Source organism: Ranitomeya imitator, chromosome 5 (genome assembly GCF_032444005.1).
Source record: "Ranitomeya imitator isolate aRanImi1 chromosome 5, aRanImi1.pri, whole genome shotgun sequence".
In the NCBI taxonomy this organism is placed as follows: domain Eukaryota; kingdom Metazoa; phylum Chordata; class Amphibia; order Anura; family Dendrobatidae; genus Ranitomeya; species Ranitomeya imitator.
Window position 1 is genome coordinate 606,519,013 of NC_091286.1, and position 13,086 is coordinate 606,532,098.

At 39.8% G+C, this 13,086-nt stretch overlaps 1 protein-coding gene across 1 annotated transcript in view; it reads left to right on the forward strand.

Annotated features, from left to right (window-relative positions):
- Window positions 1-13,086, forward strand: part of SNTG2 (syntrophin gamma 2) — a 1,048,529-nt gene that overhangs the window by 912,134 nt on the left and 123,309 nt on the right. The gene's annotated exons all lie outside the window — the stretch shown is intronic.

Here is a 13,086-nt window from a genome sequence, read left to right on the forward strand (position 1 = left end):
TAATATTTGGTTGCTTACCCTTTGGCATTGATGACAGCCTCCAAACGTTTCTTGTAGCCATCAATAAGCTTCTTGCACTTCTCAGCCAGCATTTTCTCACACTCTTCCTTTGCAGTTTGTTCAAGCTCTTAAATGTCTACAAGGTTCTTTTTCCCAATGGCAGATTTCAGCTTACCCCATAAATTTTCAATGGGATTGAGGTCAGGACTCATTGCTGGCCATTTTTAAACAGTTCGTTTTTTTCTTTTTCAACTATTCCTGTGTACATTTGGATGTGTGCTTTGGGTCATTGTCTTGCTGGGAGACCCATGATCTTCAACTCAAACCAAGTTTTCTTACACTGGGTAGGACATTTCACTCTAAAATCTCTTGAAAATTCTCTGATTTCCTGTTATACAATCAATGCCTCTAGACATAGTAAAGCAACGCCACAGCATTATGGATCCTCCACCATACTTAACTGTTGGTAGGGTGTTATTTTCCTTTTAAGCTTATATAGCACCGTCTGTAAAAAAAAACTGTTGCTTTGCATTGCCAAAAAGCTCTTTTTTTTTTGTTTGTGCAGAGAACATTTTCCAAGAAGGATTATGGTTTGTCAAGGTACTTTTTGGCAAAGATCAGTCTTCTCTTTAGCAATGGTCTCTTCCTTGGCCTTCACCCATGAAAATCTGCTTATTTTAATGTGCGGCATAAGGTACTTGTTGAAACCATGACCCCAGACTGTTCAGTTTGGCTTTCAGGTCCTTGGATGTTTGACACAGTGTTTTTTCCACCATTTGCATCAACCTTTGAAGACATCTATTTTCAATTGTACTCTTTCTCCCACATCCAGGGAGGTTCCTGACGGTTACATGCTGGGCAAACCTCTTAGTAACATTGCACACTTTTGAAATTGAGAGTTCAAGGTCTTTGGAGATGGCCTTATACCCTTTGGAAGTCTTGTTTTTGCTAATAATAGCAGTTATGATGTCATTAGACAGCTACTTTGTCTTCACCATTGTGGCTTTTTAAAGCACTGAAGTCATTATTCATTGGCTAATTCATGTCACATGGGCACCAACAATTAATCCAGGTGATTCTCATTTGTGATTTCCCACAGGTGAGTCAAAATGTGCTTCCATACTAATTCAATGGAAAGGGTGCCAATACCAGTGTCACATCAAGTTTTAGGTTTCTCTGTTTTTCCCTCCCTTTGTTTTTTGTTTAAAATTATTGTTTAGCATTTACTCTTGTATTTAACTCGAGTGCTCTATACATAAAAACAATTTCACTTGATTTATTGTTTTCAACAGATATTCCACATCATGTACTTCTTGGGTGCCAATAACAATGAGCAGGATTGTAGATACAGTGGTTACGGAAAGTATTCAGACCCCTTTAAATGTTTCTCTCTTTGCTTCATTGCAGCCATTTGGTAAATTCAAAAAAGTTCATTTTTTCTCATTAATGTACACTCTGCACCCATCTTGAAAGAAAAAGAACTGAAAAGTAGAATTTTTTGCAAATTTAATAAAAAAGAAAAACTGAAATATCACATGGTCATCAGTATTCAGACCATTTGCTCACACACTCATATTTAAGTCACATGCTGTCCATTTCCTTGTGATCCTCCTTGAGATGGTTCTACTCCTTCATTGGAGTTCAGCTGTGTTTAATTAAACTTATAGGACTTGATTTGGAAAGGCACACCTGTCTATATAAGACTTCACAGCTCACAGTGCATGTCAGACCAAATGAGAATCATGAGGTCAAAGGAACTGGCCAAGCAGCTCAGAGTCAGAATTGTGGCAAGGCACATATCTGGCCAAGGTTACTAAAGAATTTGGGAAGTTTGGGAACAACAGAAGTCTTCCTAGCCCTGGTCGTCTAGCCAAACTGAGCAATCATGGGAGAAGAGTCTTAGCGAGAAAGGTAGAGAAGAACCCCAAGATCACTGTGGTTGAGCTCCAGAGATGCAGTAGGGAGATGGGAGAAAGTTCCACAAAGTCAACTATCACTGCAGCTCTCCACCAGTCAGGCCTTTATGGCAGAGTGTTCTGACGGAAGCCTCACTTCAGTGCAAGACATGAAAGCCCGCATAGAGTTTGCTAAAAAACACATGAAGGACTCCAAGACTATGATAAATAAGATTTTTTGGTCTGGTGAGACAAATATAGACCTATTTGGTGATAATTCTAAGCGGTATGTGTGGAGAAAACCAGGCACTGCTCATCACCTGCCCAATACAATCCCAACAGTGAAACATGGTGGTGGCAGCATCATGCTATGGGGGTGTTTTTCAGCTGCAGGGACAGAACGACTGGTTGCCATTGAAGGAAACATGAATATGGCCAAATATAGAAATATCCTGGATGAAAACCTCTTCCAGAGTGCTCTGGACATCAGACTTTGCCGAAGGTTCACCTTCTAACAAGACAATGACCCTAAGCACACAGCTAAAATAGCAAAGGAGTGGCTTCAGAACAACTCTGTGACCATTCTTGACTGGCCCAGACAGAGCCCTGACCTAAACCCAATTGAGCATCTCTGGAGAGACCTGAAAATTGCTGTCCACCAACGTTCACCATCCAACCTGATGGAACTGGAGAGGATCTGCAAGGAAGAATGGCAGAGGATCCCTAAATCCAGATGTGAAAAACTTGTTGCATCATTGCCAAGAAGACTGTACTAGCTCAAAAGGGTGCTTCTACTCAATACTGAGCAAAGGGTCTGAATACTTATTACCATGTGATATTTCAGTTTTTCTTTTTTAATAAATTTGCAAACATTTCTAGATTTCTGGGTTTTTTTCAGTCAAGATGGGGTGCAGAGTGTACATTAATGAGAAAAAATGAACTTTTTTGCATTTACCAAATGGCTGCAATGAAACAAAGAGTGAAAAATGTAATTGTAGCCACTGTAGATAGATAGATAGATAGATAGATAGATAAATAGATAGATAACAGATAAATAGATATCTCTGAGATTTATAATTGGTTTATTGCATATGCTTACTGTACATGTATTAACCTAATAAATAATTGAAAAAAAATCATGTCAGGTCTCCCCCCATTTTTGGAGACCAGCAAAGATAAAAAAAAAGACAGATTTAAGCTGATATTTTCAGGCTGGGAAGGTCCTTGGATATTGGGCCCTTTCCAGCCTACAAATACCAAACCGCAGCTGCGGTGGCACATCACATTTAATGCTCTAATTCTCTCTTCCCAATTGCCCTGATGTGTTGGCCATCAGGGTAATAAGGCTTGGGTTAATGTTGGCTGTGAATTGTCCAAAAACATAGCTAGCATCAAGCCTTGGTGTTAGGAATGGAGAGGTGTCTATCAGACTCCCTAATCCTAACTTGGTAATTTAAAAAAAACACACACACAAAAATACTTTAATTAAATAAACACTGAAAACATAAAAAAGAGAGAAATAAAAACAACACACTGTCCCTCATTCACCAATTTATTATAATAAAAGGTCCCATGCAGGTCCGATCTAGTCAATCGTTCCCTCGACGTTCCCCAAATCCACCTCAAGCTGTGCTCAGCCAGCCCTGACGACTGTGAAGAACAATAACGTTACTGACATCATCAATCATCATACATGTCATCTGATGACAAAAAACATCACCAGAATATCAAGGAATCACCTGCTACATTACAAAGCTAAAGAAGAAAACAACCGGGTACCTCTAGTGGTTACCTACAATCCAAATCTGGAGGTGCTAAGGGGAGCTGCACGGAAATTACAACCTTTACTGCAAAAAGATGCCCGCTTACAATCCATTTTTCCAGACCCCCCACTACTGTGTTTTAGGCAGCCCCCAAAGCTAAGAAGCATCATTGTCAAGAGCTCCCTGTCCTCTCCCACAGCTGCAGGTACCTTTCCTTGCAACCAGAAAAAATGTAAAACCTGTCCATTTATAATGACCACGGACAAGATAAAGATTCCCAATTCACATCAGGACTACAAGATCCCAGGTACTTTCAGCTGCGTCACTTCTAATGTGGTGTACCTAATTATTTGTACTAAATGTCCAACTGGGGGTCTGTATGTGGGGGAGACAGGGCAAAAGCTTAGAACAAGAATGAATTCTCACCGCCACACAATAAGAGAAAAAAGAATGGATCTACCTGTGGCAATACATTTTTGTCTCCCAAATCATAACATTATGGACATGAAATTACTTGTGTTAAAAGGTATCTTCAAATCTCAGAGAGAAAGAAGAGTCTGGGAATATAAACTGATGACGTCCTTTGACAGCCTCATTAGAGGAATGAATGTGTCATATGGATTTATGTCTTTTTACATCAACTAAGGAACTTGTCCCTCAGACTATGAGGGGTCATCACAACAAAACCAGACCCCAATCAGAGGACAATAAAACATTCCGTATCTAAGAACTGGTCCAATATTTATGGACATAACTGTTTATCACTCATGGTAATTCTGCTTCATGTCATCTGTCTTATCCATGTTTTTTTTTTTCTGTGCTATGTTGTGCATAAATATGTGAATTTCTTTTGGTCTTTGCCTGATGAAGAGACCTGTGTAGTCCCGAAAGCTTGAAATTTGTTACCATCTTTTCAGTTAGCCATTAAAATGCATGAACCACTGAGGACTCTCAAGACAAAAAAGATGTCATCTGATCTTCCAGCACCTGCATGTTATAAAATATGGGAGTTTTAAGGGGACTTTGATGTTGTGACTGTAGGGACATGATCAGATGTGTGAAAATCTGCTAGAAATTTTCCCTCAAATCCACAGTAACATCTGCATGTGTAACAATCAAATATTCTTGCTGGTTTAATGTAGATTTTCCATGGACTTCTCTCTGCGGTGACTTCCTGCCAAAAAGCAACATCATAACCTAAGATACATACCTTTTCTTTTAGGACATTTAAAGTTGTTTTTATAAAAATTGTACCAGAAATAGGCAACACATGTACAGTACAGACCAAAAGTTTGTACACACCTTCTCATTTAAAGATTTTTCTGTATTTTCATGACTGTGAAAATTGTACATTCACACTGAATGCATCAAAACTATGAATTAACACATGTGGAATTATATACTTAACAAAAAAGTGTGAAACAACTGAAAATATGTCTTATATTCTAGGTTCTTCAAAGTAGCCACCTTTTGCTTTGATGACTGCTTTGCACACTCTTGGCATTCTCTTGATAAGCTTCAAGAGGTAGTCACCGGGAATGATAACAAAGAAACTGGTTCACATGAGGACAGCCCCAGGAAAGGAAGACCAAGAGTCACCTGTGCTTCTGAAGATAAGTTTATCCAAGTCACGAGCCTCAGAAATCGCAGGTTAACAGCAGCTCAGATTAGAGACCAGGTCAATGCCACACAGAGTTCTAGCAGCAGACACATTTCTACAACAACTGTTAAGAGGAGACTTTGTGCAGCAGGCCTTCATGGTAAAATAACTGCTAGGAAACCACTGCTAAGGACAGGCAACAAGCGGAAGAGACTTGTTTGGGCTAAAGAACACAAGGAATGGACATTAGACCAGTGGAAATCTGTGCTTTGGTCTGATGAGTCCAAATTTGAGATCCATGGTTCCAACCACCATGTCTTTGAGCGATGCAGAAAAGGGGAACGAATGGACTCTAGATGCCTGGTTCCCACCGTGAAGCATGGATGAGGAGGTGTGATGGTGTGGGGTGCTTTGCTGGTGACACCGTTGGGGATTTATTCAAAATTGAAGGCATACTAAACCAGCATGGCTACCACAGCATCTTGCAGCGGCATGCTATTCCATCCGGTTTGCGTTTAGTTGGACCATCATTTATTTTTCAACAGGACAATGACCCCAAACACACCTCCAGGCTGTGTAAGGGCTATTTGACCAAGAAGGAAAGTGGTGGGGTGCTACGCCAGATGACCTGGCCTCCACAGTCACCAGACGTGAACCCAATCAAGATGGTTTGGGGTGAGCTGGACCGCAGCGTGAAGGCAAAAGGGCCAACAATTGCTAAGCATCTCTGGGAACTCCTTCAAGATTGTTAAAAGACCATTCCCTGTGACTACCTTTTGAAGCTCATCAAGAGAATGCTGAGAGTGTGCAAAGCAAAAGGTGGCTACTTTGAAGAACCTAGAATATAAGACATGAGTTCAGTTGTTTCACTCTTTTTTGTTAAGTATATAATTCCACATGTGTTAATTCATAGTTTTGATGCCTTCAGTGTGAATGTACAATTTTCATAGTCATGAAAATACAGAAAAATCTTTGCATGAGAAGGTGTGTCCAAACTTTTGGTCTGTGCTGTACATATGCATCGACAGGACCCTGGCAGGAAAGTGTTTCGGAATTAAAATAACCTGAACTATCACTGATCATTTTAAGGGAACCTGTCACCTCGGAAAATGCTGTATCTGTAGGTAAATAGTGTTACAATGCTTCCCTGGTGCCTTAATGAAAGGTCTCTCAGAAGCCGCTGGTTGTAAGTCATACGGGCGTGCAGAGAGCGGCTATAGTCACTGATCACACTACACTCTGATCGTCAGCTGTAAGCACTCCACAGCCCTTTGATGGACAGCTTGCCCTGCACAGATATGCTGCGCCGCGAGCTTTCAGTCAAAGTGCCACTCAGTTTAGTATGAGCATTGAGCGTAGCCGCTCTGTGCACACCCATATGATTCATAGTACAGTGATCATTGCTGAGAGTTTTGCCTGTAGTCGCTGCTTCAATACCCCCATGACTAAGGGCCGGTGGCTCTCGGGAAGGAATACATTGATTTTCTTCTAGTATGCACACTTTTTGTAAGTTGACTAAACAGAATTGTAGCACTATTAACCTGCAGATAATCTTTAGGTTTGCAGGTAAGAAGCTCTTTCTGCAGTGATATCCTTCCTTTAAAGTAATAGTATCTAAATATGTGAAAGAGGGACTTTTGGGGCCTCCTAAATCTTCAAGTCCTGTGCGCAATGTGGTTGGCAAGATGATTGCAGAGGCTGAGAGCGGTTACCTTTGAATTGATGGTTGCACACCCACATATGTTGTGTAAGATGGGCATGTTGCAGATTTCAGCAGAATAATTCAGCCCTAGGAGGACAAACTGTTTTACTTGCGTAAAACAGCAGCCATTATCTTCACCAGCACAACATCAAGGATTAAAGGAAAAATCTCAAAAACTCAGGCCTGAAATGTCACACAGTGCAGTATTAATGCAAATTGTCTCTTCAGAGAAGAAGAGGACTAGAACTCTAGTGCCACCTAGTGAAAGTAGCAATCCTAACAGTCAATGTTGACCCTTTAACAAGCCTTGTCACATGACTTAGGATAAAAGTCAAACCAAATTCTCAATTTGCAGACACTGTGTTTCAGGGTACTGCTCCTCATCAGTGCAAACTGTGAGATCTGATTTGGCTGTATGAGGGGCGTCTCACTGGGACCCAAGAAGTATCATTTCTCCTTGCGGAGAGTGACATGTTAAGCATGCCGAGATGAGGAGACTTAAAGCCACAATGCTCCTCTGGGAAATATGCAAATTGTCTCCTCAGAGAGAAAGAGGACTAGAAGTCTAGTGCCACCTATTGGAAGTAGCAATCCTAACAGTCAATGTTGAGATTCTGGTTTGCCTTTTCTCCTAAGTCATGTGACAAGGCTCGTTAAAGGGTCGACATTGACTGTTAGGATTGCTACTTCCTATAGGTGGCACTAGAGTTCTAGTCCTGTTCCGCTCTGAAGAGACAATTTGCATATTTCCCAGAGTAACATTGCGGCTTTAAGTCTCTTCATCTTGGCATGCTTAAAAAGAATCTATAAGCCCAAAAATGGCCTATAAACTAATGCCACTGGCATCAGAGGCTTATATACAGCATTCTGTAATGCTGTAGGTAAGCCCCCGATGTATCCTGAAAGATGAGAAAAACAAGTTAGATTATACTCACCCAGGGGCGGTCCCGCTGCGGTCCGGTCCGATGGGCGTTGTGGTCCGGGTCCGGCACCTTCCAACTTCATACGATCACGTCCTCTTCTTGTCTTCTTGCCACAGCTCTTGCGCCGGTGTACTTTGTCTGCAAAGTACTGCAGTGCGCAGGCGCCGGGAAAGGTCAGAGAAGCCCAGCGCCTGCGCACTGCAGTACTTTGCAGTACGCCTGCGCAGGAGCTGCGGCAAGAAGAGGATGACATCATATGAAGATGGGAGGCGCTGGAACCAGACCGCGACACCCATCAGACCAGACCGCAGCATGATCGCCCCATGGGTGAGTATAATATAGCCTGTTTTTCTCATCTTTCAGGACACATCGGGGGCTTATCTACAGCATTACAGAATGCTGTTGATAAGCCCATGATGCTGGTGGCCTTAATTTATAGGCCATTTTTAGGGTGACAGATTCCCTTTAACATATCACTCTCCGCAAGGAGAAACGATACGAGCATAAGTCTACAGCTATTGCTGTGTTCATGAATAGCTCCTCAAAGACCATAGTGTCTCAGTAAGGCAGGCAGCCTACAACCACTTTGACACAACCTGCCTTAAAGTGAATTTCTGTGGAAGTTGAGTTCCCTATCCCTGGTTAAAGATTGTAACATGTGTGCCAAGAACATAAAGAGCCCCACTTACATGTATCAAGGTAAAATTTCCTCTAACAATATGCATTTCAGCTCTAAAAGTGAGAGTGATCAATTAATTAGTGAAGAATGTTCTCCAAGCAGTAATGAGTAGTCCGCGAGTAAGTCTTGACCAACACCACCACTCATTACCGTAGCCTGTGTTATCAAGATAAACAAATACAGAAGTTTAGCTCTAATTTTTAATAACAGAGCTTTGTATTGTTAGACCTGTCACGAGCACAGAGTTCTTACAAACTTTTTTTGTAGGTTAATTTGACAATCAGTTGAGAGTGCACTTTTCATTATTCTTGGAATGTGCTTAGGCTGCAGATCTGTGCGCACAGTGTCAGGTATTAGTCACAGTGTTGTAACACATTTATGAGCTTGTGCCATAGCGGCCCCCTAGATGTAGTACATTATAATCATTTTGTTAGCATTGTAAATCTTCAACAATTAAATAATGGCTGGGAGTGCGGTTAGTCATCTATCTAAACCTTCCGCATGTAAATCTGGTTATGAGTAGAATCTCTTGTTTCCTAGTAGAACACAGAAGCAATTAATTTATTCTGTATTGACTTTTCTAATGAATATGAATGAGTTATATTGTCCAATTTAAAGCACCAAGATACAAATTTATGTATAATCATGCAATGCAGCTCAGAAAGAGTAAGAAAAATCTATTAATTGGTGAGAAATGTGGTTTATGCTGTACAGGCAGAGTGCTGGGTTATTTTCGGAAATCCTACTGAAGTGAATGAAGATGATATGTCATGGGCGGCCACTTCTCCATTTACAGAAGCACATGACAGGTCACTGCTCCAAAAATAGCGTATTCCATAGGTGCGACCTGTATTTAACATAAATACTCTTTTTACACAAAAAAAGCATAAAAACCATCCCACCTTGACAAGGTGTACCCCAATTGGGATGGTCCTATCCTCTAATTTTAAAGCCTCAACTTGCATCAAAAAACCTCAATGTAGATGGGGGTAGAGCAGATTGGGGCCAGACTTTTTTTTATAGCAATTATATACCATAACAATACTTGATTGACCAAAGCATTTACTTTCGCTATATATTTAGATCTCCACTGTGACCGGAGGATGGCACGTACCGTATCTTTGCTTTCGCTCTTAATTAAAATGTTGTATTGTTTTGTGTTTGCAGCTTTAATGGAGATCTATTTTTATGATAACAGAATGCAAACAAACCCTTTCCAAGTATTCCTAATTTCTCACTAAATTACATTTGTTAGGTTTGCAAGAATTAGGGGCAGATAGATGGCACATTGACTGCAGTATCAGACTACACTGAGATTGTTTGTAGTCTGTATCTATGGCGACATATGATTTTGCCTAGGAACTATTGGCACAAATTAATAGATATTTAAAGATATTATAACTACAAAACCCCATGTTCAAATTCCTCTTATTAAAGGGATTGTCGGGTATGAGTCAATATGCAAGTTCCTTTATTCCTCTCCTTAAATACATTGGAAATATAAGAAAATATATTGTGATAAACAGTTGCCTTTCTTTCTGAACATCACGTTTGCCATATGCAAAGTTGGTCAACACAAACTATGGTAAAAGGCTTATCTAGTGGTTTAATAGATCATTGGAAATCGAAAAAATCATAAAGGATAAAGAAGAGTGAGCACTTAAAATTAATGATTTGCTTTATGAGGCTGAATCAATTTTTACAGCCAATTAACAGTGATGGTTTGTTTGGAATTGCACGCATTTCTATATTGTGCTGGTGAAACAGCAGAAGCTCAGTAATAAAACCAATTCACTGGAATTTTAACCTTATAATACCTGGCAAATTTTAGGAGCTAATGACCAGACATTTGTAGCCATTTCTTTTATACTGGTTAAACAGCTGAAACTTTCACACACTGTTCGAAGGTTCAAAAAATGTTATGCCAACATTCTATACAGCTTCATGTGTATTGCAAAAATGTAGGTATATACTGTAGAAACAACTTTATTAAAATGATTTCCAAAACAAATCAGCTTCAGTCAATTTTTTAAGATATAAAAGTGATCACACAGAGAAACAGAATGTATGTTTGCATCCTCTATTCTCTGTCGTTTCATAATCTTGCCTAATTTGGGGAATTATTTTAGGCTTTGTACACACTGGGTGACTGGGGTCATTAATTTTTTTTTGAAAGTTGATCAAATCAGTGCTTGAAGCGAGAGCTGCACCGAAACTTTTTGTAGTTAGAAGATAATCACACGTAGGGGTCGCTGCGGCCAAAGTGCCACTGGGATGACTGCTACGCATGGCACTACACTAACTGCAACAATTCAAGACATTGTTCTAGGCGGTGACTGATCACAGATAGGGACACCTCGTGGTCAGACTGCAGAAGAGCTATCCTGAATGAGAACAGTGGTAGGATCATGTGTCTGGAGGTGGTTCTTCTAAAGAGAGGTGGAGAATAAAAGTCCTGACTATCCTCATATGTTGTGGACTTGGTTTAAACTGCCTATATTTTAGGATAGATGGAGTAAATACTCCGAGAACATGGAGAAAACCTTCAATGTTGCTAGTGTCCACAGACCACTATCAGCCTAAAACCGTATTGTGGAAGAGTGTAAAGGAACGGTGACCTTAGACTGTGCTAGCTTGCCAATATCTGCAACCACAATTGTGCTTGTGGGATCCACTTTGTAGCGACAATTGATTGTTCCTGTTGTTGCTGGTAATCTTCTACTGTAAGCTTATTGTGAGCTTCAGAAAAAGATAGTTTCCCCTTTCTATTAGCTACTAACAAGCTTTTTGCCTCTACTTTAATGTGTAACCATCAAGCTCTGTACTAAGACTGTTTTATAACCACCAATACTGTGTGCAACCACCAAACTTAGCTGTTACTGTACAGTATATTACATTGATTGAAATATTCCTTTGTCAGAGTATCAAGTATAATACTTACAGGTTTCCTGTGAGAAGAAAATCTCTGCCAGTATCCCCATAAGAACACTCCCTCCCTGTATGACTCTATAAGAGTGAGCAGCATAAGTTCAAGCTCATGGACCTCCTCCAAAGAAACATATCCTGATACGTCTCCATTGAATATCACAAGATTACTCAGTAATTTTATGAACATATCACTATGTGGTCATATCAAAATACGATAGTCCCACAAGACTTTCTTACAACCGTATTTGAAAATGTAGATCCAGAAGTGTAATTGTGCCCTAAAGCAAAGTCCGTAAAGTTGCCTCCTATCTACTCTGTGACATTTATAATATGCATTACATGCAGAGGTACTTTTCGACTTTTCTAGCACAATGGTTTGGGTGCTATTGCAAACTGTGTACCACCTACAGTATAACCTCATTGTAGTAAATAATGGTTACATTTATACTTTTATAGTTGTTATATTCTTTACCTTCTTAGCAGAACTTTTTTGGACTGTTAATGATAAAATATGGTCACCAAAAGATCCCAGTTTTAAAATGTTTTTTCCTTCATTACATGGTTCTAAATGTAACATCATTTAATAAACTAAAGTTAGAAATCTAAGACGTAAAGTTGGTAGAAAAAGAAAAAAAGAAAGTGGTTAAATGCTCTATGTGAAATGTATAGTAGGGTAATGTATGTCAACATCGTCAATAGTTAAATATACATAGAGCTTTTACCAGGATGATAATAAGTGAAAAACCATTAAGAAGGTCTTATATCCTGTAAAGAAAGTCAGCACTACAAAGCAGAAATTTACTATATTGCAATATATTTACAGAATAGGAAACTTTTAGCGACTTCACATTTTACATTGCTACAGGACCTTTCTCAAATCCTCATTGGCATAAGAAGGTCAGGAAATGTTCTAGTCTTAAAATAATCTTAGGTCATTTGACATTTTTTCAGATCTAAGAGTAGAAAACTGCAGACATAGGAATAACGAATGTCATTTGGGAAAGTAAGATGTCCATTTGTAATGTGGGTAATGTCTATCAAAGTCTTACAGGTCGATATCAAGTTCTCAAAAAGAAAATGAATAGTCTTTTTTTAAAAAGTTGGTGGAGACAGTCTTTAGAGCCCCATTTCAGGGATTTTTTTTATTTTCCCATTTGTTAGCCATCTTGTGTGTAAATGTCCGGAAGGTGGCAACATACTCACGGGTCGCCATCTTCTCCAAGTTTCTGCTCCAACAGCATATGACCACATCTATAATCTTCCAGATCACTGTGAGGAGTGGCGGTCACTCAGTGTCAATCAATGTCAGTCTATAAGACTTGTGAGCCTTGCATAAACTTGTGCAGAGAAAATTCCAAAAGTGACTTCTACTTCTGACAGCGATCATAGCAGGTCAGAAATGCTACAGAAAACAGGAAACAACACTTTTCTTTGATGACACTTACACACATGATAGGTAAGTAAGGGGCAAATAAAAAAAAATAATGAGGTGGACCTTTGAAGGGGTTAACCGAAACTATAATATTGATGGCCTATACTTGGGATAAGTTATCAATTTTTGATCAGTGTGACACCCGTCACCCCTGCCTATTAGCT